The 23,200-nt window shown below is 38.2% G+C and overlaps 2 pseudogenes; one reads left to right on the top strand and one right to left on the bottom strand.

Annotated features, from left to right (window-relative positions):
• The first annotated feature begins 471 nt into the window (after positions 1–471).
• LOC140531432 (olfactory receptor 6C2-like) lies at positions 472–1,551 on the top strand (annotated as a pseudogene).
• Positions 1,552–15,959: 14,408 nt separating this feature from the next.
• Positions 15,960–16,878, bottom strand: LOC140531433 (olfactory receptor 6C2-like; annotated as a pseudogene).
• Between the last annotated feature and the right edge of the window lie 6,322 nt (positions 16,879–23,200).

Consider the following 23,200-nt stretch of genomic DNA (forward strand, 5'->3'; position numbering starts at 1 on the left):
CTGGATTTGTAGTGTTTGTCAATTTCTCCGTTCTAAATAAATGTTCACACTGGACATTTAACAATTGACTCACTCCTGGTAGGAAGGGAAATGAGAGGTCATCTAGTTCAATGTATATCTAAGTAGCAATCTCCGCTATTACAGCCCCAACAAGTCCTAATTCACTTTCCAGGAACAAGGAAAACAATAATTGAAGAAGCAGACCACTTTGGGGTACTTCTAAGTGATGTGAAAAAGGAGGTGCTTTCTACTTCTGGTAAGAGAAAGTCTATTGTGCTGCTACAGGAGACAGTTGGATTCTCATCACTAAAGAGAAGGGTAGATAAACACCTATCAGAGATGCTCTAGTAAGAATTCCCATTCAGGTGTGCCTTCCAATAGATGAACTCTAGGCATCCTTCCAACACTGAGATTGTATGACTGTAGAAACAAATGTCTTGCCTTTATTCTGTTATACAACTCAAAGGACCAATGCCAATATTGGAATTATTCAAAAAGGTATGTGAGCAACTAGCTTCCTTTTTCTTCTTTACTCACTTTAGTAATGTGTCACCCTCTATTCCTATTTCAATTTCTGCTACATACAGATCAACCAGAAGTCATAAATCCAAGATGCAAAACCGCACAGGAATAACATTATTCATTCTCCAGGGACTAACAGATGACCCACAGCTGCAGATCCTGATTTTCATTTTTCTATTTATCACCTATATATTGAGTGTAATTGGAAATCTTAGTATCATTTCTCTCACCTTGCTGGATCCCCACCTTAAGACTCCTATGTATTTTTTCCTTCAAAATCTTTCCTTCTTAGAATTCTCATTCACAAATACTTACATTCCTCGATACCTTTACAGCATGTCAACTGGGGACAACACCATTTCTCGTAATGCTTGCTTCACCCAAATATTTTTTGTTGTTATTTTTGGGGCAACAGACTTTTTTCTTTTGGCCATCATGTTCTATGACTGATACGTGGCCATCTGCAAACCCTTGCATTACACAAGCATCATGAACAACAAAGTCTGTAACCAGCTCCTCTTGGGTTGTTGGCTGACTGGGCTGCTTGTCATTCTCCCACCACTTAGCCTGGGCCTCCAGTTGGAATTTTGTGACTCTAATGTCATTGACCATTTTGGCTGTGATGCATTTCCCCTGCTGGAGATTGTGTGCTCAGACACAAAATTCATAGAAAAGGTAGTTCTCTTCTGTGCTGTGTTTACCCTCATTACCACCTTACTCTTAGTGCTTCTGTCCTATGGTTACATCATCAGGACAATTCTGAGATTCCCTTCAGTGCAGCAAAGGAAAAAAGCCTTTTCCACCTGCTCCTCCCACATCATTATTGTATCTATGACTTATGGCAGCTGCATTTTCCAATATCTCAAACTGTCCACTAATGATGGAGTGCCTTTGAATAAGGTGGTAGCCATACTCACAGTTTCTGTGATCCCCAGTGTAAATCCTTTTATATATACTTTGAAGAACAAACAAGTAGTACAAGCTTTTAAGGATTCAGTGAAACGGATGACATTCCTCTTAAAGCACTAAGAGGTTACTGATATTGATATGTCAAATTGTTCAGAAAAACCTAACTAACCTTTAATTATCTGTCTTTTTTTTCCCTTTTCTCCTTTTGCAATTTTTTTCCTTTTGCTAATTGTTTTAGGTATACAGCATTTCATTTTGGATAGAGGTGTAGTCATGGAAGTAGGAGCACTTAGGCTCCAGTCTTGTCTCTAACTTACTAGATGTAGAGGTATGGAAGTAACTTAATGTTTCAGGGCCTGAGGAAACTCTACAACACTGCAAATTGTTAATTAAAAATTATTTTGTTTTTAACTGAGGGAATATTACGATTTTCACAGCATGGTATAGTAAGAAGATAATTTTACATGAGACTGAAAATCTATTATGTACAATTTGCTATTCCTTTTAAATATATAATAAAGTTAGTATGTAAATTTCTTTTTTTTCCTTTTCCGTTTTCTCCTTTTTTTCCCTCCTGCCTATGCTCAAGGTGGCGATGTCTGAGGAGGGCGAGGGTGTTCCCTACAAAGCAGTTTTTATAGACCCTGACCACAGTACCCCCACCCTAACCCTCTTCATCTTAGCCCATTGGCTGAGTCTTGAGGGTACCATCTATTCATGGAAAATCTATCCCAGCAGCAAGGAATAAGTCTACAAGAGCGATTTTTAGAAAAAATCGGGGTAAGGGAGCGAAAAACTTCTGTCAAAGACTGTCATGTAACATAGAGTAATGTCTGGAAAAGGAGATAAAGGAGGAAGTAAAGGCAGTCTGGGAGTGAGTAAGGGCAGTCTGGGAGTAAGCAAAAGCAGTCTCTGCCAAGGACTATCTCATAACACAAAAAGAATTTTAAGAAAAACAGAATCTCTATTGTTTAGTTTCTGGGCCAGGTGAGACAAACAGGGCTGACACAAGAGGCTTCTGAGGGATCTCCACTAAATATATTCCACTCACTTTCCTCCCATTCCACTCCAGAGATGGCTGCCTATATCTATCTATCTATCTATCTATCTATCTATCTATCTATCTATCTATCTATCTATCTATCTATCTATCTATCTATCTATCTATCTATCCATCTATCTATACACATACACATGCACACACATATATGTATATTTAGTTGATAGATAGATGCTGTTATTCTATACAGACTTCTATTCATCAGTTTTACCTCTTGGATGCAGATAGTTTTCCTTCATATGTTTTTTTATTTTTAAATTGTATGTTTATAATAGCCAAAATTAGTCACAGCATCATTCTCAAAACATTATCTCCGTTACTGTATATTGTGTTCTCTGGGTTATTTTCACTTTGCTCTTTACTCCTTCCTTCAAGTCCTTCCATGCATTTCTGTGATCATTTTACTATTTCATCACACCCATACACCAAAATTTGTTCAACTGTTTCTCAATTGATGGGGATTCGTGCAGTTTCCAGTTCTTTGCCATAACAGTGAGAGCTGCTATAAATATCCCATTCACATTCAAAGTTATAATTGCTCTTTGTGAATTTCCTTCCATCTTATTTTTACTCACTATTTTCTTTCTCAACCTCTCTTTTTACCCTATCCCTGTTACTTTTTTCTCTCCCACCACCCTACCACTCCCCATAATACCCACCCCTTCAAAAGTCCCTATCCACCCTCCAAGATCCCAATATATAGTCCCCTCTAAAAATCCCTCCCTCACCCTGACCCTCAAGTTTTCCCCTTTCTACATGTTCATAAGGCTTCTTAACCCTTTCACAGGTACAGGTAATTTCCTATTCAATCCTGATGTGAGTAAAGTTCCAATGTTACCAGCCCTTCACTCCCACCTGCCTCCTCTGTATTGGTTCATCCTTTCAGATCCCATTTTTGTAACATACTTGCTCCCTTTTTACCTTTTTTTAGCCAATTTTGTTTTTTACAATTACACCATCATATACAACTCAGCCCCAACATTTCTTTCAAAAGACCTTAGTAATGATGACACTTTTAAGAATACTGATAACATTTTCATGAGTGTATGTGTATGTGCATGTATATGTAAACAGTTTGTCCTTAATGAGTGTGTTATAGTCTTATCCCTGAATTTCTCTATATACTAAAATTGACCTCGGAGTCTTCCAAGTCACAGAAGTTGACTGGTGTTTCCTGAGAAACATGTAAATCTGTCCCTGTTCTTTGGTCAACACCTCAGAATTCTGAGCCTGCTGTTTCAACATAGACATAGCTATTCCCTGGGCTACCCCTGCCCTACCTCCATCCTACTCTTCTCATGGAGTTCAATTTCAACTATTACCTTAGTGGGTTCAATTCCATGTCCTCTGAATTGAAGGAAAGGTCCCATTAGAATGAAGGAAATAGATCCAAATTGGTTCATCTGAATTTTGAAAGCCAGACCCAGATGCTCTCCCCCTGCTATGTTTGTGGAAAAAGCACACTGTGCCTTTGGAAGAACAACTCTTCCCTAGAAATATTAAACCTGTTCTAGTTGAGCACCTGCCTGAGGAAAATACATGTGAGGAAATATCTTCTTAAATTTCTTGCCGGTGTAATAGTCATTTAGCCCCAGTTTGTACAATCTGCTCTCTGATGGGTCCTAAGACCTTGGAAGCTGTCTTTCTTTGTTCCCCCTTCCCCCACTCCACCAGAATTTCTGCATTTATTTATTTATTTAATTTTAGTTTTTGCTTTGCAAACATTATTCTTTTTCTTTTTAGCATTTTTTCCCCAGTTCAATGCAAAAACAATTTTAAATATTCATTTTTAAAACTCTGAGTTCCAAATTCTCTCCCTTCCTCCCTCCTCCCTCCCTACCTTTGGAAAGGGAAGCAGTTCTATATAGGTTATACATGTACAGTCATGTAAAACATTTAATGTTGCAAAAGAGACCATTGATAAGAAAAAACCTCGAGAAACACAAAGTAAAAAATCTTTCTCAGGAGATGCAAACTATTTTTCATCATAAATACTTCAGAATTTCCTTGGATAGTTCTATTGGTGAGAATAGCTAAGTTATTCATAGCTAGTCACCTTACCATATTGCTATTACTTTCTGCACAGCACATTTCACTTTGCATCAGTTCATGTAAATCTTTCCATTTTTTTCTGAGAACATCCTGCTCATCATTTCTTATGGTACAATATTATTCCATCATAATCACATATCCCAACTTGTTGAATCATTCCTCAATTGATGGACACCCCCTCACTTTCTAATTCACTGGTCCCAGAAAAGAGCTGCTATAAATATTTGTGTACACATAGGTCCATTCCTTTTTTTAACCTCTTTTGGGATATAGACCTCATACTACGTTATTGCTAAATCAAAGGGTATGCATGGTTTAATATCCCTTTGGTTATAATTCCAAATTGCTCTACAGAATTGTTGAATCAGTTCACAGCTCCACCAACCATGCATTTCTCCCATATCTCCTCCAATATTTGCCATTTACCTTTTCTGTCCTATCAGCCATTCTAATAGGTATGAGATATTGAACTTTTAAATTTGCATTTCTTCAGTCAATAGTGAGAGTAATTTTTCATATGGCTATAGATTTCTTTGATCACTTCATCTGAAATCTGATTATACTAAATCACTATGAATTAGAGAGATGCAAATCAAAACAACTCTGAGGTACAACATCACACCTATCAGATTGGCTAATATGACAAAACATGAAGATCATAAATGTTGGATAAGATATGGGAGAATTGGAACACTAATTCATTGTTGGTGTAGCTGTGAGCTGATCCATCCATTCTAGAGAGCAATTTGGAACTATGCCCAAAGGGCTACAAAAATGTGCATACCCTTTGATCAAGTAATACCACTTCTAAGAATGAATCCCAAAGAAATCATAAAAATAGGAAAGTGTCCCACGTGTACAAAAATATTTATGGTACTTCTCTTTGTGGTGGCCAAGAAGAGGAAATTGAGCAGATGTCCATCAATTGGGTAATGGCTAAACAAGTTGTGATACATGAATGTGATGGAATACTATTGTGATATAAGAAATGATAAACAGGAAGACTTCAGAGAGTCCTGAAAGGACTTATATGAACTGATGCTGAGTGAAAGTAGAAGAATCAGGAGATCACTGTACCCAGGAACAACCTCACTGTGTGAGGAATTTTTCTGATCTACTTATCCCTTCAGAGCAATGCAAGGAGCTAAAACATTCCCAACGTACACTTGAGGCAAAAGGCTATCTACATCCAGAGAAAGAACTATGGAATTGGAAAGCAGAATGAAGCAGAATATTTTCTCCTGCACTATGTTTTGTTTAAGTTTTTCTCATGGTTTCTCCCATTCATTTTAATTCTTCCATGCAACATGACTAATTTGAAAATCTGTTTAATAAGTATGTATGTGCGGAACTCATATAAGATTGCATGTTGTCTTGAGGAGGGATGGAGGAGAAGGGAGGGGGAGAAAATCTAAGATTTATGGATGTGATTTTAGAAAATTGAAAAGAAATAAATTTTAAAAACAGTAAACTGATTATATATTTTGGTCATTTTGGGGGGAATGGCTCTTATTTATATAAATTTGAAGTTGTCTTTATCTTTGAGAAATGAAGCCTTTATCAGAAAAACTGCTTCAATTTTTTTCACAATTACTATTGCTAACTGTATTTCTCTCTGTTCAACCCTTTCCATTTATTCTTTTCTCTCCTTTTCCCTTCTCACTCCTCGAAAATGTTTTGCTTTTGACTACCTCTTCTCTCAGTCTGCCTTCCCTTGTATCATTCTGCTCTTTTTTATCTCCTTTCCTTTTGACTTTACTGAAGGGTAAATTAGATTTCTAAACCCAGTTGAATGTGTATGTTGTACCTTCTTTAAGCCAATTCTGATAAGTTCATGATTCACTCACTGTCCCTCAGTTCCCCTTCTTCCCCTCCAGTGTAAAAGCTTTGTCTTGCATCTTTTATATGAGATAATTTGCCCCTTTCTAATTTGCTTTTGCCTTTCTCCCAGGTCATTCCTCTCTGACCCATTAATTTTACTTTTTTAAGATATCATTTCTTCATTTTCAACTGACACTGTATCTATATATATATATTCCTTTTATTTGCTCTAATAATGAGAAAGTTTTCATGGGTTATAAGTATCATTTCTTCATAGAGGAATGTAAACAGTTTAACCTTATTAAGTCCATTATGATTTCTCTTTGCTGTTTACTTTTTTATGCTTCTCTTGAGTTTTGTATTAGAAACTCAACTCTTTTTATTCATCTCTGATCTTTTCTTCAGGAATGTTTGAAAGTCCTCTATTTCATTAAATATCCATTTTTTCCTTTGAAGGATTCTTTTGCTGGGTTGGGGATTCTTTGGTTGTAATCCTAGCTCCTTTGTACTCCTGAATATCATGCTCAAAGTCCTCTGAACCTTTAGTGTGAAGCTGCTAAATCTTGTGTTATTCTGAGTGTGGCTCCAAGGTACTTAGATTATTTTTTTCTGGCTGCTTGCAGTATTTTCTTCTTGAGCTGGGAACTCTGTAATTGTGCTGTAGTATTCCTGGCAGCTTTCATTTTGGGATACCATTAAGTAGGTGATCAGTGGATTCATTCGATTTCTTTTTTACCTTCTGGTTTTAGAATATCAGGGCAGTATTCCTTGATAATTTATTGCAAGTTGATGCCTACATTCTTTTTGTGGTCATGGCTTTCAGGTAGTCCAATAATTTTAAAATAATTTCTCCTGAATCTATTTTCTATGGCACTTGTTTTTCTAACGAGGTATTTCACATTGTATTCTGTTTTCTCATTCTTTTGATTTTGTTTGATTGCCTCTTGATTTCTCATAAAGTCATTAGTTTCCATTTCGTCCATTTTAATTTTAAGGAATTATTTTCTTCAGTGAGCTTTTGTATGTTTCTGCTCTATTTGGCTCATTTTTCTTTTAAAGGCATTCTTTTCCTCTTTGACTTTTTTGGAATTCTTTTACCATTTGGTCTAGTCTGTCTTTTAAGATATTTTCTTCCATACATTTTGCGTGCCCCCATTCCCAAGCTGTTGTCCTGTTTTTCATGATTTTCTTTTATCACTCTCATTTATCTTCCCAATTTTTCCTCTACTTCTCTTACTTGATTTTCAAAATCCTTTTTGATCTCTTTCATGGCCTGTGACCAATTCATATTTTTCTTAGAGGCTTTGGATGTAAGGGCTTCCGCTTATTGCCTTCTTCTGAGCTTTTGTTTTGATGTCCCTTGTCACCATAGTAAATTTTTATCGTCAAAATTAATTTTTTTTCCATTTTTTGGTCATTTCCCCAGCTTTTTACTTGACTTTTAACTCTGTTAAAGTATGACTGTGCTTCCAGTGTGAATGGCTCATTGTCCTAAGCTTTAGGCGTTTTGTGCAACTATTGTCAGAGATATTCTAGGGACCTGTTAATTTAGTTCTTCCAAGGTGATATGATCTAAGAATAGGTGTTTATTCATCTCCTGGCCTGTACTCTGGTCACTGAGTGACCACAAGCACTCTCTTCTGCCCTGGAACTGTGAGGAAGATCCTCCCTCCCCTGTGGCCAGAAGCTGTACTATTCTAGTGCTCCTTCTTGCCCTGTGATTGCCACCCAGAAATGTGTTCAGGATCTGAGTATGGGCAAAGCTTCTGTATCCTGCCTCAGTATTCACCAAATGACTCCTGTAATCTTCTTCTGACCAGTTGTTTGACTCCCTTACTCTCTGTAGGCTATGAGTACCAGAAGCAACTTCTGCTGCTGTGGCTTCTGCTTCAATTACTCCCAAGGTCTGCTCCTGCTTTGCTGGGGCTGAGGCTGTGCTGGTTCAGCCTGCACTTGACTGTGCACCACTCTCATCCAGATGCAACAGACCTTTCCTGCTGATGTTTTAAGTTATTTTGGCATCTGTTTGTTGAGAAGTTGGAAACTGCCACTGCTGCTAATGATTCAGTTACTCTGCGTCCTGCTCCTAGTTTGGTGGGGCCTGGTCTGTGCTGGCACAGCCTGTGCTGAATTACACTCCTCTCTTACCCTGGTGCAACAGACTTTTCCTGCCAATCTTCCAAGTTGTCTTGGGCTAGGAATTTGTTTCACATTATATTTTTGTGTGTTCTGCTGTTGTAAAATTTGTTTAGAGCCATTGTTTAAAAGTATTTGGAGGGATTTGGGGGAGAGTTCAGGTGAGGCTCTGTCTTTACTCCACCATCTGGGTTTTCCTTCTCAAAGTTGTCTTTTTTTCCAGCAAGTTAAGAGACTAAGCTATTACAGGATCAGTACTGATGGGCAGAGATTTCCAATGTAGCAGAAGTTCTTAAATCTCTCTCTAGATAGAGATACATGGAGAGAGCTGGAAAATCTTGAAGACATGGATTGGTAAAGATAGTGGTGGGGCAGATGGAGGATACTTTCCAGGATGTTTTCCTTATCTCTGTTTATGGCTAGAGTCTTGATCATTCTTGGATTTGTTTCTCATATCATCAAGAGAAGAAAAGAGAGCAAAGGTCTTTGTCCACTTTGAGAAGCCCTGTGTTGATGGTCAATCAACTCTCTCCCTGTTTCTTCCTTTCAAAAAGAAAGATTGCTTCCTTATAGTCAACATTCTAAGTGTTTCTAACTGTTTCTTTTATCTTTAAATTTCTTATTAAGTGTTTATAACATTATGTGGGTTCTAGAAAAAGCTAAGATAATTTTTATGGTGCCATGAATTGTTATGTCTTTGCTAAAGAAGGAATAGATTAAGGTGTGTGTGTGTGTGTGTGTGTCTGTGTGTGTGTGTGTGTGTGTGTGTGTGTGTGTAAAAGGAACTCCTTGATTAATCAGCTCCACTGAACTCAATAAGCTGGGGGACCAACCTTGATACTTCTTAATTGACAAATGTCCTAGGGATACAAAATATTTTGTGAGTTTTATTAGTAATCTGTATTTATAAGCTTTTCAGCTTTTCAAAGAAAAGAAACTATATGAAATTTGGGACTTTTTTCTAGGCTAAAACCCTTAGGAGATTAATATCACTATCACTAAGAGTTGTGCAACAGATCTTTGGGTTTTCTTTATCAACAATGTGAGCTTATTGGTAAATAGAAGTAGGAACCTCCTGAGCAGCATTCCAGTGGGCACAGACAGATATGATTAGGGAAATTCAATCATCTGAAGTGGAGAAGAGGAATACCTTTAGCCAAACAGCCTTTCACATCTTCTGGGTAATGCCAGGTTAAAATCCGAGTGATATATTGCTTATAAATAATACTTTAAATGTTTTGAATCTTTAGTACATTAGGCCAAATTTTCAAATATTATGAGAAACAGGCTGCACTGACTACATAGAACCAAGATAAAAGTGATGGTAATCTGTCCCAGGCATATCCTATGCCTGGAATCTGGTCTTTCACATCAGATTTCCGTTTCATCTTCTTTGCCTGTAGAAATTCTGGCTGAAGTTCAGTATCTACTTCAGATGCCATCTTCTCCCTGATACCTTCTATAATCCCTATACATATGAAGAGACTCTCATCTATGGAAAAACACTTTGTAGTTATTCTAAAAAGTTACCTTTTTCTAATTTTCTTTTCAATAAATCATAACCCTGAATTTTCTCCTCAGCTTGATTTTACATACTTGGATTACAATGACAATGAGTTGTTTATGCTCATACCATGCAGAATGAGTCAAATTTTTATATGGCACAGATATGAAATTGTTCAGTTGAATGGGCCAATGGGAGAAAAGAGTAAGAATACTTCCCAATTACTATATCAAGCCACAGACAAAGAAAAAGACGTTCAGACACTGGTTGCAGTATAAGTATAGTCCATGGCCTTGGACTGACGCAATGGATTTGCATGGACCAAGTTCCATATCGAGGGCTTCTTACCAATGTGGCTGTTTGCTAAGATTTGTTAAGTTCAGAATAAAAAATAAATAAAAAAGAAAACAATTTGGAACTGTCACAATTTGCACATATCCTTTCACCCAGCGAAACTAGTATTAGACATATACATGAAACAGGTCAAAGTTGAAGGGAAAGGACCTATATGTACCACAGTCTTTATAGTAGTATTTTCTATTGCTACAAAGAGCTGGAAGTAAAGTGGGTCCATCAATTGGTCATTGGCTGTACAAACCATGGTATCATATGGATCATGAAATGGAATAAAAAGTTATTATAATATATGAAATGAATGCTCCCTAAATGCTGGTCTAGCCTTCTCTCCTGCTGTGGTATGTGCTAGGTTTACCTGGATTCTGTGTTGGGCATAGGCCTCTTAGACACCAATGTAATTTTGTTTGCTGTTGTGGCTTGGATATGGGCTGATTCCATACTGTCCCATCCACCTACCTTGGCATATTTACTTTCTGAACCTCCATAGGTTTCTGATAGTTTTGTTGTTAAGTCCTAAACTATATGTAGGCACTTGTACCCATTTTCCTTTGTTGTTCTTTGTGATTGTTCTTTGTGGTGCAATCTGAAAACTACCCTAGGTTTCAGAGTGATTATCAATAGGAACTGGAGCTCTTTCCCTCCCAGCTTGATTTACTTGTTTTTCTCTTGTGCTCATTAAAGGGGCCATTCCCTTATTACTTCTTAAAGAGGCCTATTTGCTGAATGGGTTTTACCTCACTCTAAGTGAGTACCTGAATAGTCCAAGGTCTCCCATTGTATTCTGGCTCTTCTCCAGTCATCCTGATGAATATATGGTCACTGGATCTGGATGGCACGGGCGGGGGGGGGCGGGGAGGGGGGGGAAGTGAGGCTGGAAACCTTGCCAGCCCTCCCTCCCTCAAAACAAAGTCAAATGCAAGTCATATTATCATCTCTCTGATGCCGTGGTCTTCTTTGAAAATGAAGAACAAACACAGACAGACAGACAGAGCAGCCAACTTCCATCTTAGCCGAAAGATGACAAAGTGTGTGGGTGGTAACGCTGCTACTTTTGTAGGGTTGTAGGATAAAGTCAATGAGTAGACTGGGTCTTTGAATGGTTATTCTTTTTCAAAATAAACCTAGTAGGTAGCAAGAGTTGGGGGTAATAGCATTACATATTAAGATGGTATACTCATGTGAGGATATCTATGATCACAGTGAGAGGTTATTTGGATAAAGGTCAGTAGAGAGAAAAATAGAATTGATTTTTGTTTTTGGAATATGCTACAGACCACATGAACAGACAGAGGCATTAAATTAGGTTTTTGGGCAACAGAGAACATGCGTGGTAGAGAGTCACGATATAAGTGACTTCCTCTTACCCTTCCCCCTCTTTCTCCTCATAATTCAAATTCCTTATTTCCCAGTTTCTTTGCCTGGAAGCCTAATCTTTCATATTGAGAGTGAATGTGATGTAGTGGAAGCAATAACAAAAAGCATTTATTTAACCTTTTTTATGTGCTAGGAAAGTTGCCAAAATGGTGGTAATACACATGCAAACAGAGAGAAAACAGTTCTTCCTCTCCAGGAGCTTATTTCCTATAAGGAAACTGAGAATGGGATAGAGGAATCAAGGTGGCCAGCATCAGAGCGTGCTATGGAGCACGGAGGTCAAAGACAACCATATACAGCCCACAATACTCTGAAGTCTGGCTCAAACTAGAGTAAAATGTAATTGAAAAATATTTAACAAGTAATTTAAATACAATACAATAGGTGATGTTAATATGTGGTTTTCTAGAAGATATCTTTAAGCGCTTTAGTGGCCTCCAATTCTATTTGATTTTGATACCACTGCTATGGAAATTCCATAGAGTCAGAAGTGTAGACTGGAGAAGAATAAAGTCATGGTTGGTCTAGGCATCCTCCTTAAAATGGAGGTTCTGTGCTAGCTCATCAGACAGATAGCCCAGTTATGGAGGGGTCTTCTGATGTGAAAGTAGTCCAGGGATGGAATGAGCTTCCAGTGTGAAGATATTTCTTAGGCATGTTAGAGGAAATCCTCTTTAGAGTTAGGAGTACACTAGAAAGTATCCTGAATTTGGATTTCGTCAAATGATTTAAAGTCTTTGAGCCTCAGTTTCATCATCTATAAGGTTGGGATAACACTTAAAACTACATGTTTCATCGGATCATTGTGAGGAAAATACTTTGAAAAGTAGCCTATACATATGACTTTCCATTAGTAATGTACACCCATTTTGGATTATTTCCTTATTTGAGGATAACCAATCCTACTATGACAACAGCTATATTTTAACTAGGTGGCATAGTGGATAGAGCACTGATCCTGGAGTCAGGAAGATCTAATTTCAAATCCAGCCCCTGCCACTTACTGGATGCATGACTGTAGACCAGCCACTTAATCCCTATTTGCTTCAGGCTCTTATCTATAAAATGTGTACTCCCAGAAGGAAATGGCAAACCACTCCAGAATCTTTGCCAAGAAAATCCCATGGACCAGGCCATGAGATCATGAAGAGTTGGACAAGAATGAAAGGTTGAACCATAATTCTTGTCTTTCATTATAAATTATTTCCAATAAAGCTGGATAAATTTATTGTTTATCTTTATATGATGGTAGCATTTATGATTTCTAGCTTTTTATCCTCCTCCAAACATGTGGGGTATAGGGTAAGACAACAGAGTTGTAATAATTTTTGTCATTCATTATAGATGTAGCAATAAAATTTTCTGGACCTGTTGATTTTCTTTCTCCCTATCTAGGATTTTACTGAGAATTTCAGAACTTGGTTCCTTTTCTTGGTCTCTAAAGACTTGTTATAGAAACCCTAAATTCTTCCATGAAGGCAGAGAGTCTAGATAGATATCTAATAAAGGACCAAGTTTCACCCCATAGAAAATGCAAAACCCAATGGGCTTACCCTTAAGCCCTTCAATAAGCAAAATATCTCTCCTTTCTCTAGGGAAGTTCTACTTCCTAGGGAAAGGAAATATCCTTGATGTATATCCAGATTTCTTATCCTCCAGAGGTCTCATTACAATGAGATAAAAACCAAGTCATCTGCTTTGGGTCTCTATATCAATTTCTCTCATCTTTCTCTTAGAATTCCATAATATATACTACACATTTTACTAATCAACTACTTTGTACTGGTGGTACCATGGTGCAAGTCCTGAGAGCGAAAATTTCCTGATTTTATTCCAGCTGTTTCATCATTTTCAATCACCAGTTGCTTAACACTCCTTTAAGTTAGGAAGACCTAACTTTCAAACCTGACTTAGAGTTTTGCTAATTATGTGACTCTGTCAAGGGAGCATGGAAAGCCGTATTTTCCATTTTCTCTCTCCATTCTAGGACTTGACATCCACTTTTAGAAATACTAAGAAACGTTTAACATGTATACTGAACTGAAGCATTTGGACTAGTAAGAAAGAGAACCCCAACTCAATCTTTATATAACTATTAATCCCAAAATGAGATCCTCTGCCCCTTTCTCTGATTAGCCCAGGGAAGCCTGCCTCATGAATTAATTAGGGTGCTGACTAGACAATGACAAAGGAAATGGGATCTTCATTGATCAGCCTTGCTCAGATTAGGGCATTAGAGTAGCAGTCTCTTTCTCCATGATGTGAAGCCAGTGGTCATAGAGGGACTGGGGGATTTTAGGAAAACCATTCTCCAAGACTGAGTGTCTTTTTTTTCCTGGATAAATGATATAAAATGTTAATTTTTACTTTATCTTTAGTTGTATAATTATGTTTTATCACATAGTGAAATTTCCTTTATTTTAAGAAAGCTGTAAATATTATTTCAAAATGACTTGCATTAGAGAGAGATGTTTCAAGTCATCAGAAGACGTTTTGACAATTCTGTTTCTAAGAAGACCAATGAATGTCTTATAATAATGATAAATTAACACTTTTTTGACATGTTTGTGCCTAAAAATATTATTTTTTTCTTCCAGTTTGGGAAAATCAATTTTTCATCATCCTCAGTTTGCTAGTTAGTAAAATAAGGCCAATAGTAGTAATACTTATTTCATAGGGTGGTTGTGAAGATCAAATGAGATGATTCATGCAAAGTGCATAGCAAAACAATATATTATCTAAAAGTTTATGGTCATTATTCCTTATCTGAACAGAATTTGACATTGTTTTTGCCAAGTCAATTCCCACACACTTTTATGTCTTTGCCTAGGCTAGAGTCCAACCATTCTATGATCTTATTCACTACTGACCCACCTTGCTAGAAAATAACTTGATTACTTTCTCCTTTTGGCTAGTTCCATTTAAATACATTTTATTGAATGTCTACTATACGCAAAGGACTCAGATGCACATTTCATGGTATCATGAAGGTGGTTAACAAATAAATATGGCCCCCAGGAGCTTCTAATTTTGTTATAGAAGGAGGAAAATTACACATATAATAATAGAGCAAACTAGAAAAAAAAGAATATATAAGTGCATGAGAAAATGATAATTATGGTGTTCTAGGAGCTCTGTGAAGAGGGTGATGCTTCAATCTGATAGAGACAGGGAAGTGATGATAGAAATCACTTTGGATATCATGAAAGAAAATGGAAGAGCAGGTTGATTAATCAGTCAACAAAGATAAGGAAACTAGGCATGGAAAAGGGGCAATTTTCGATGAATGATGGTGGAAAGGAAAATTAAGCCCAAAGGAGAGAATCTAGGCAAGAAATACTGCAAAGTGGTATGGGCACTGGCAATAATTAAGGAATTTATTTTGAGGCAAAGTAATCTGACTCTGACTATAAACAAATTGCTGAGTTCTTACATTTTAATTTTTAAATTTTTAAACATATTTTATTTATTCCCCAAATACATGTTAAAATATTTTTCGACATTGAAAATAAGTTTCGAATTCCAAGTTCTATTCCTCCTTTGCTCCCTCCCCTCCTTCTTCCATTAGCTGGTAAGCAAGGCATCCCTGATAAAGGCACCATGACTTTTAAAGAGCTTCCTAAGGGGGAAGGTTTTCAATGCTATTCCTCTGTCAATTGGCACTTTGCTATGGCATTGTTATGCCAAGACGCGAATGAGTCTGACAGAGTATACCTGAACTCACAAGTAGAGGGAGAAGCTTTCTTGGGCAGAAAAGTGATTGAGGTTTCAAAAAACAGATCTTGACAAAAGAGGAGCATAAAAGAATTATCCCTCTACCTCTCCATTTGACTCTCTCTCCCTCTCCCACTCACGCTTTCCTCCTCTCCCTCTCTCTCCCTCTCCATATTCCTCTCCTTCTCTCTCCCTCATTCTCTCCCTCTTACTCTCTTCCCCTTTTCCCCCATCTCTGTCTCTCTGTTCCCCCTTTCTCCCTCTCTCTGTCTCCTTTTTCCTCTGCCCCTCCTTCCCTCTTTTCCCCCTTTCTCTCTTTCTGTCTGTATGTCACTTCCTCCCAATCTCCTTCTTTGCTTCTCTCCCTCTTTTTCTCCCAGAATGAGAAAATAGGCCAGAAAGTTATGCTTACTAGCCTATGGCTAAAACTATATAGCAAGAAAAATAGCAAAGAATTGTGATACCTTGGAAAACTTTTCCCTTTAGCATCTTGACTGTACTAGCCTCTTACTACCTGGAGAGAAGCACAATCCTTTTAACTAAGTCCTTAAAGGCTTGTATGACTTGCTTATTCCTTAAGGTGTAAATAAAGGGGTTCATCCCTGGGGTGACAGATGTCGTTAGTACTGATACCACCTTGTTCGAAGCGACTCCTTCCTTTGTAGAAGGTTTCATACATGCGAACATGCAGCTGCCATAGTGATGGAGACAACAATTATGTGAGGAACAGGTAGAAAAGGTTGTTTGCCTTTGCTGGACAGAAGGGAATTTGAGAACTGTCTTTATAATGTAGGCAAAGGAATAAACCACCAAGAGTAAGGTGATGATGAGGGTCAATACAGCAAAAATTAAAACCATCCTCTCCATGAACTCTGTGTCTGAGCACATGATTTTCAGCAGGGGAAATGCATCAGTCACAGTCATCAATGACATTGGAGTCACAGAATTCCAACTGAAGGCCCATGCTAAGTGGTGGGAGGATGGTCGTCAGCCCAGACAGCCAGGAACTCAACTGGATCTGATTACATACTTTGCTGTTCCTGATAGTTGTGTATTGCAGAGGTTTGCGAATGGCCACATAGCAGTCGTAGGACATGGTGGCCAGAAGAAAGAACTTTGCTTCTCCCAAAAAGATGACAAAGAATATTTGGGTGAAGCAAGCATGACGGGAGATGGTATTGTCCCCAGTTGACATGCTATAGAGGTATCTGGGAATACAGGCAGTGGTAAATGAGACTTCTAAGAAAGAGAATTTCTGAGAAAAAAATACATGGTGGGGATTCATCAAGGTTAGGATGATGATGGTCAGATTCCCCATTACACTCAATATGTAGTTGAGAAACAGAAAGATAAAAAGCAAAACCTGCAGCTGTGGGTCATCTGTAAATCCCTGCAGAATGAATAATAAAATACATGTGTGATTTCTCATCCTCTCTTTTGGAATTCTGATGGACCTGTACACAGAAGAGAGTGGGAGAGATTCAGCCTGAAGATGTGAGTGGAGACAAAATAATAGTCAGGAAGCAAGAGTAAGCAGGCAGCTCACATAAGGTTTTTCTTAAATATTGTAACCTCATTGTATTCCACTTTTTTCTAGGTTCTGTCTGGATTGCTTTTTTTCTACATATCTTTAGAATTAACAATTTTGCCCTTTCAAGTATGATCTTCTGTCAAAAATCTATTATTACATCCATCTTCACTCAAAGACCTTCACTCCCCCTTTTCCTTAGCCACACCCACCGGAATTGAATTTGAAGTTGAGGACCTAGTGTCTAATCCTGGAGGCAACATTTGGCATTATAATATGAACTCACATTTCCTTGTCTGTGAAATGAGGTTAGCAGTACCTGTACTGCTTACTGCACAGGGATATTTTGGGGGGAAAAACACCTTTATAAACCTGAAATGTGAACTCTCATTTTTGTTGGTATTGTTGCTCTGGGCTGATGGAAAACTATCTCCTATATTCCTCAATGCATGAATTCACCTTTCCTTCTCTACTTCCCTAAACAAAAAATTTTTTTGTTGACATCTTTTTGTAGTAGTTACTGAAGGAAAAGTTAGGAACCTTTAACTTAAGATGGTAGGCAGGCTGGCTTTGAGAAATATTGTGTAGAAATATTGTGGAGCTATCCAGGGTCCCTTTCCCTGCAATTGGTGCTTCCAATTCCTTTCGTCATTTAGTGTGCCTGAGATTTTCCCTTTACTGTCTCAAGTACATCCTGGCTATGGTCCCCTGTACAATTTCTCTTGTATTTTTGTTTGTTGTGTGCTACTTTAGTCTCATTCTGCAGCAACCTGCTTTCTGTACCTGTGTTGTATGAAAAGATGTGCTCTGGAAATCAGAATTTCAAATTAAGCCTCTGTTCTTAAATTTTTTTTTATGTTGGCCAAAATTTCTCATTTGTTAGGACCACAGTTTTTTCATCTGTTTCATTGGTGGGCTGTACTACATTATATTTTGGGTTCCTTATATCAATAACTTAACTATAAGATGTAAGCAATGGTTTCTTCTAAGGGGGTAATTTCATTTCAACTTGTGATTTATCCAAGGAAAACCTTGAACACTTTTTCCCTACTAAGATATGCTAAGATGTTTCAGGGTTTATTGAAAATGATCTAATATAATGTCCTAGTCTTTTGTAACTCAAAATACTTTGTTATATTACATTTGTACTCTCTAGTATGGTTAAATGAGCTATTCAAGATGGATGTTTTTAAAAAACAAATAACATGGTACGATGAATTTTTTCAAAATAGAATTTTTGTCCTAGGAAGGCAGTACCTTCACTTGTGGAATTTTGTAAGTTGGTTGCATAGTGGCATTTCCAAGGGAAGATTTTAGATAAGAAAAACTTTTGTAACACCACTGAAATCAAATAAACAAGTGCACAATCCACTGTCAGTGCAGCTGTCTCTGTGATCCAACTCTAATTAGAGTATTAAATTCAAAGATTTTTCTATTCCATGTAAAATGTGATATCTCAAAAATCATGGCTGAATATTTCTCTGAAATAGTCCTAGCAATTCTTAAAGATTTGGAAATTTCAAACAGGTGGCTTTGTCCATAGTGCTTCTCTAAGAAAGAAGAAAATACATTACATACCTACTATGTGCCAAGCAACATGCTAAGTGCTTTATAAATATGATCTTATTTGGTTCTTTCCACAATCCTAGGAGGTAGGTTTGTTATTTTCTTTATTTCATAGTTGAGAAACCTGAAGCAGATAGAATCTGTGATTTGTCCAAGGTCACACAGTGTCTGAATATAAATTTAAACCTAGGTCTTCCTGACTTCAGACTCTGTACTTTATGCACTGTATCACCCAAATGCCTTTCACATGAGGCAAATAGCCATGTAAATTTGATCATGCTAGATCAAAAAGAAGGAAAATATATGTGACCTAATAAATTGCTGCTCTACTTACATTTCTGGTAATTCTTCATGACATCAATTGCCAGAATAACCCCAAAAGTCGTTGGTGTGACTCAAAGCTGCATACAGAGTGGAGGGAAATGGTGGTAGCATGGTATGATTTGAAGGTCAACTTGATTTGAAAACTTTTAGCTGTTATTTATGACTTATGGGATGTTAGCTATGTCTCTTCACCTCTCTGAGTCCCAATTTCCTCACCTGTAAGTAATGAGGTTGGATTAGATGATCTCTAATGCTCTTTACAGGCTTAATTCACAGATCCTGACTCTGTGTACATTTTTGTCCACACTATTTTTGGGCTCCAGGACTTCACTTTATAGACAACCTTGTGATCCCCTCTTCCTAGGATACCCAAAGCTCCTGGGCTAGCCTCTCTCATGACTAAGCCTAAATTGTTGATGATTTAGAGATCCTGTATCATTTTTAAAAGTGAGAAATCTTGCCATGAAGCTGAGAGGAAGCCATGACTTCTGGAAGAGGAAGGTAATGTTAGCACTTGCTTCTGTATCCTTCAGATGAGAGGGTGTGACTTTTCTGGGCAGGGAGATGAGTTTTTCTCATTTTATCTGCTTAGTTTGCATAAGGTGTTTGGGGAATTAGGCACGTACACGAATCAAAGATCCCTTGGGCGTGAGGGTTCAAAATAAGTAGTGAATCTGCCATGTAATCAGCATGAGACAAAAACAAACATCCTGCCTGCCATCCTCCACCCTCCCCCAACATTAATCCTAAAATTTAAATATACAGTGTTGGGGTTGATACCCATTGCTGCTGCTTGTCCTTCACTCTCACAAAGGATCATGACCTCAAGGAGGTGATACATAACATGACATGTCAAAGAAAACATAGAGCAATAAATTGGAATGCACTTAGAAAACCAACACATTTTCTCCCACCCAGAAAATAAATTCTAAAAACATCAAGAAAGAGATTAAGAAAATTGAAAGCAAAAAAACAAATCAAAGAGCAATAACAACAACAACAGCAAGGACCAACCCAGTTAATTAATAGGTAAACCTAGGATCTGACTTTCTGAAAACCAGAGATAGCCAAATCAGAGATAAATCATAGAAAACTGCATTTTTCAAAAAGAGAAATTAAAGGCAGACTACAGATAGAAAGAAAAGAGAGAATGTAAACCCAACATAGAAGAAATAAAAGAATTTCTCAGAAATTAGTTTTGCCTAATAACAGGCTAATTAATTGACAGTGTAAATGAAATGGACAAATATTTACAAAAATATAAATTACCCAGATGAACAGAACAAGAATGAGATGACTTAAATTACTCAATTTCTGAAAAATAAATTGAATAATCCATGAATGAGTTCCAAAATTAAAAGAAAAAAACCTGAGAAAAGAAATGTGGATTAAAATCAGCAACACTTGCAAACTGACTGGACATGGGGTTGAAATAGAGCAAGGAGTTGAGGATGACTCAAGTTATAAAACTACTTGCATGGAAGGATGGGATCACCCTCAATAGAAAATTCAAAATCCAAAAAATTGGTAGGTTTGGAACAAATATGAGTTTCGATTTATACACACTAACTCAATATGCAAATAGTAATTTCACCTGAAATTTCTAAATTGCAGTTTGTGATTTGAATATATAACTGATGAAGCAGAGATCCTTGCCTACATTTACATCAGCCCAGTAACAGGGGGCTCCATCCACTTCTGTTTTACTGCATCGCCTTCCCTACAGCAAAAAGTATCCAACACACCTGGTTCTCCTTTCTTGTGGTTAGTTGCCTACGAAGGAACACACCTCACTTCTGACTGAGTGCCCAAGATTTGTGTATAAAAGCAAATTGCTGTCTTTGCAAGCTGCTAGAACCGCTGAGAACTAGTCCACCACTTTTGCGTCAATAAAACCCTCTTGACTAGGAGAATATTTGCCTCTTGAATTCTTTCCAAATGACCTGATTCCTGAACCTCCTTCTCCTCCTCTTTATTTTGGCTCCAAAACCCGGGATCTGTCCAAATGTCAGATCTTCTCCCAGGCAACAGATCTCTCTCTTTTTCTCTCTCCCTCTCTCCCTCTTTCCCTCCCTCCCTCCCTCCCTCCTTCCTTCTCTCTCTCTCTCTCTCTCTCTCTCTCTCTCTCTCTCTCTCTCTCTCTCTCTCTCTCTATATATATATATATATATATATATATATATATATATATATATATATATATATATATATATATATATATATATATATATATATATATCTCCCTACACTTTCATTTGTCTGTGTCCTGTGGCTGGACCCCTCCATGTTTCTTCGTTACCTAGGGTTCTCTCTGATTTCTAGACAGTCAGGTGAGATGCTTTTTGGTTTCTTCAGTGGTACACCTCTAATTCAGTCTTCTTTTCTTGTTCTCTCCCTCTTTGGGATGCTGAAGAGGCAGTGAGTAGTCACGGGATCTTGGACACAGGACAGGATATTTCTTTTCCAAAGGATTTTCCCCTTGGTTGCCTTTTAAGGCAACGGAATAATTTGGGAAGAGAGATGAGGTTGACTTCTGCCCAGCAAGAATTATTTTTTCAAAAGGGAGCTTTGCCAAAATTTAAATCTTCCCAGTAATACAGGGCTCTACCTGTTGACACAGATACTCTTGCTTTCCTTTTCCTGCCTCCACTTACGTATTGTTAAGTACCCAACACACCTACTTCCCCTTCCCTGTGGTTATTTGCCCTTGGAGGAGCATACCCCACTCTTGACTGAGTGCCCAAGATTTGTGTATAAAAGCAAGTTCCTGTTGCTCTCCAAGCTGCTAGTACCTCTAAGGACTAGCTTGCCATTTTGCATCAATACAGCCCTCTTGACTAGGAGAATATCTGCCCCTTGAGTTCTTTCCAGATGACCTGATTCCTGAACCTCTTCCTCTTCACAGCATTCTCTAAGACAGTGGCTCCAATTTTAGGGGTTGCAAATCCTTTGGAAGTTTGTGATTGTGTAAAAGGTTTGTGCTAGAGGCAGAGCCAAGATGACAGAGTAGAAAGACACACATACACTAGCTCCAAACCCATAGCTCATAAAATATCTGTAAAGAAGAACTCCCAACAAATTCTGGAGCAGCAGAAGCCACAGAACAATGGAGCAGACGAAATTTCTGTTCCAGAGAGACCTGAAAACCTCTCGCAAAAGGTCCGTCATGCTGCGAACCCAGAGCAGAGCCCAGCCCTGCCTTGGCCAAGTGGCACTGAGAGGAACAGATCCAAGCAGGCTTCAGGGACAGGAATCTCCAGTGGCTGTGCAGGTCCCTCCAGCCACGGGCCCCAAAGGCTGATGAGAGGGTCTTCTCAGCTTGCCGAGAGGGGAGTGGGGTCCCCCCACAACTTAGGTCCTCTTAGGATGCAGCAGTGGAGGTGGCAGCAAACTGGGGCTCCCCAAACAGGCAGAAGCCCAGATCCATTGTTGAAGGTCTCCACATAAACCCCCTGAGGGAACTGAGCCCCATGTGGTGGCCCTGTCCCCACCTGAGCACCTGAACTTAATCTCACACTGAAGAGCAGCCCTGCCCCCGCCCACAGCCCTGAGGCTGGGAAGCAGCATTTGAACCTCAGACCCCAAGCACTGGCTGGGCAGATCTGGAGGCAAAGTGGGTGTGAAGAGAATACTCCAAAGTTAAGTCACTGGCTGGCAAAATGCCCAGAAAAGGGGAAAAAAATAAGACTATAGAAGGTTACTTTCTTGGTGAACAGGTATTTCCTCCCTTCCTTTCTGATGAGGAAAAACAATGCTTACAATCAGGGAAAGACACGGCAGTCAAGGCTTCTGTATCCCAGCCCACCCAATGGGCTCAGGCCATGGAAGAGCTCAAAAAGGATTTTGAAAATCAAGTTAGAGAGGTGGAGGAAAAACTGGGAAGAGAAATGAGAGAGATGAAAGAAAAGCATGAAAAGCAGGTCCACACCCTGCTAAAGGAGACCCAAAAAAATGCTGAAGAAAATAACACCTTGAAAAATAGGCTAACTCAACTGGCAAAACAGGTTCAACAAGCCAATGAGGAGAAGAATGCTTTCAAAAGCAGAATTAGCCAAATGGAAAAGGAGGTCCAAAAGCTCAGTGAAGAAAGTAGTTTTTTCAAAATTAGAATGGAACAGATGGAGGCCAATGACTTTATGAGAAACCAAGATATCACAAAACAAACCAAAAGAATGACAAAATGGAAGATAATGTGAAATATCTCATTGGAAAAACAATTGACCTGGAAAATAGATCCAGGAGAGACAATTTAAAAATTATGGGCCTACCTAAAAGTCATGATCAAAAAAAGAGCCTAGACATCATCTTTCATGAAATTCTCAAGGAAAACTGC

The sequence above is a fragment of the Notamacropus eugenii genome, chromosome 3, assembly GCF_028372415.1.
Source record: "Notamacropus eugenii isolate mMacEug1 chromosome 3, mMacEug1.pri_v2, whole genome shotgun sequence".
NCBI lineage: Eukaryota > Metazoa > Chordata > Mammalia > Diprotodontia > Macropodidae > Notamacropus > Notamacropus eugenii.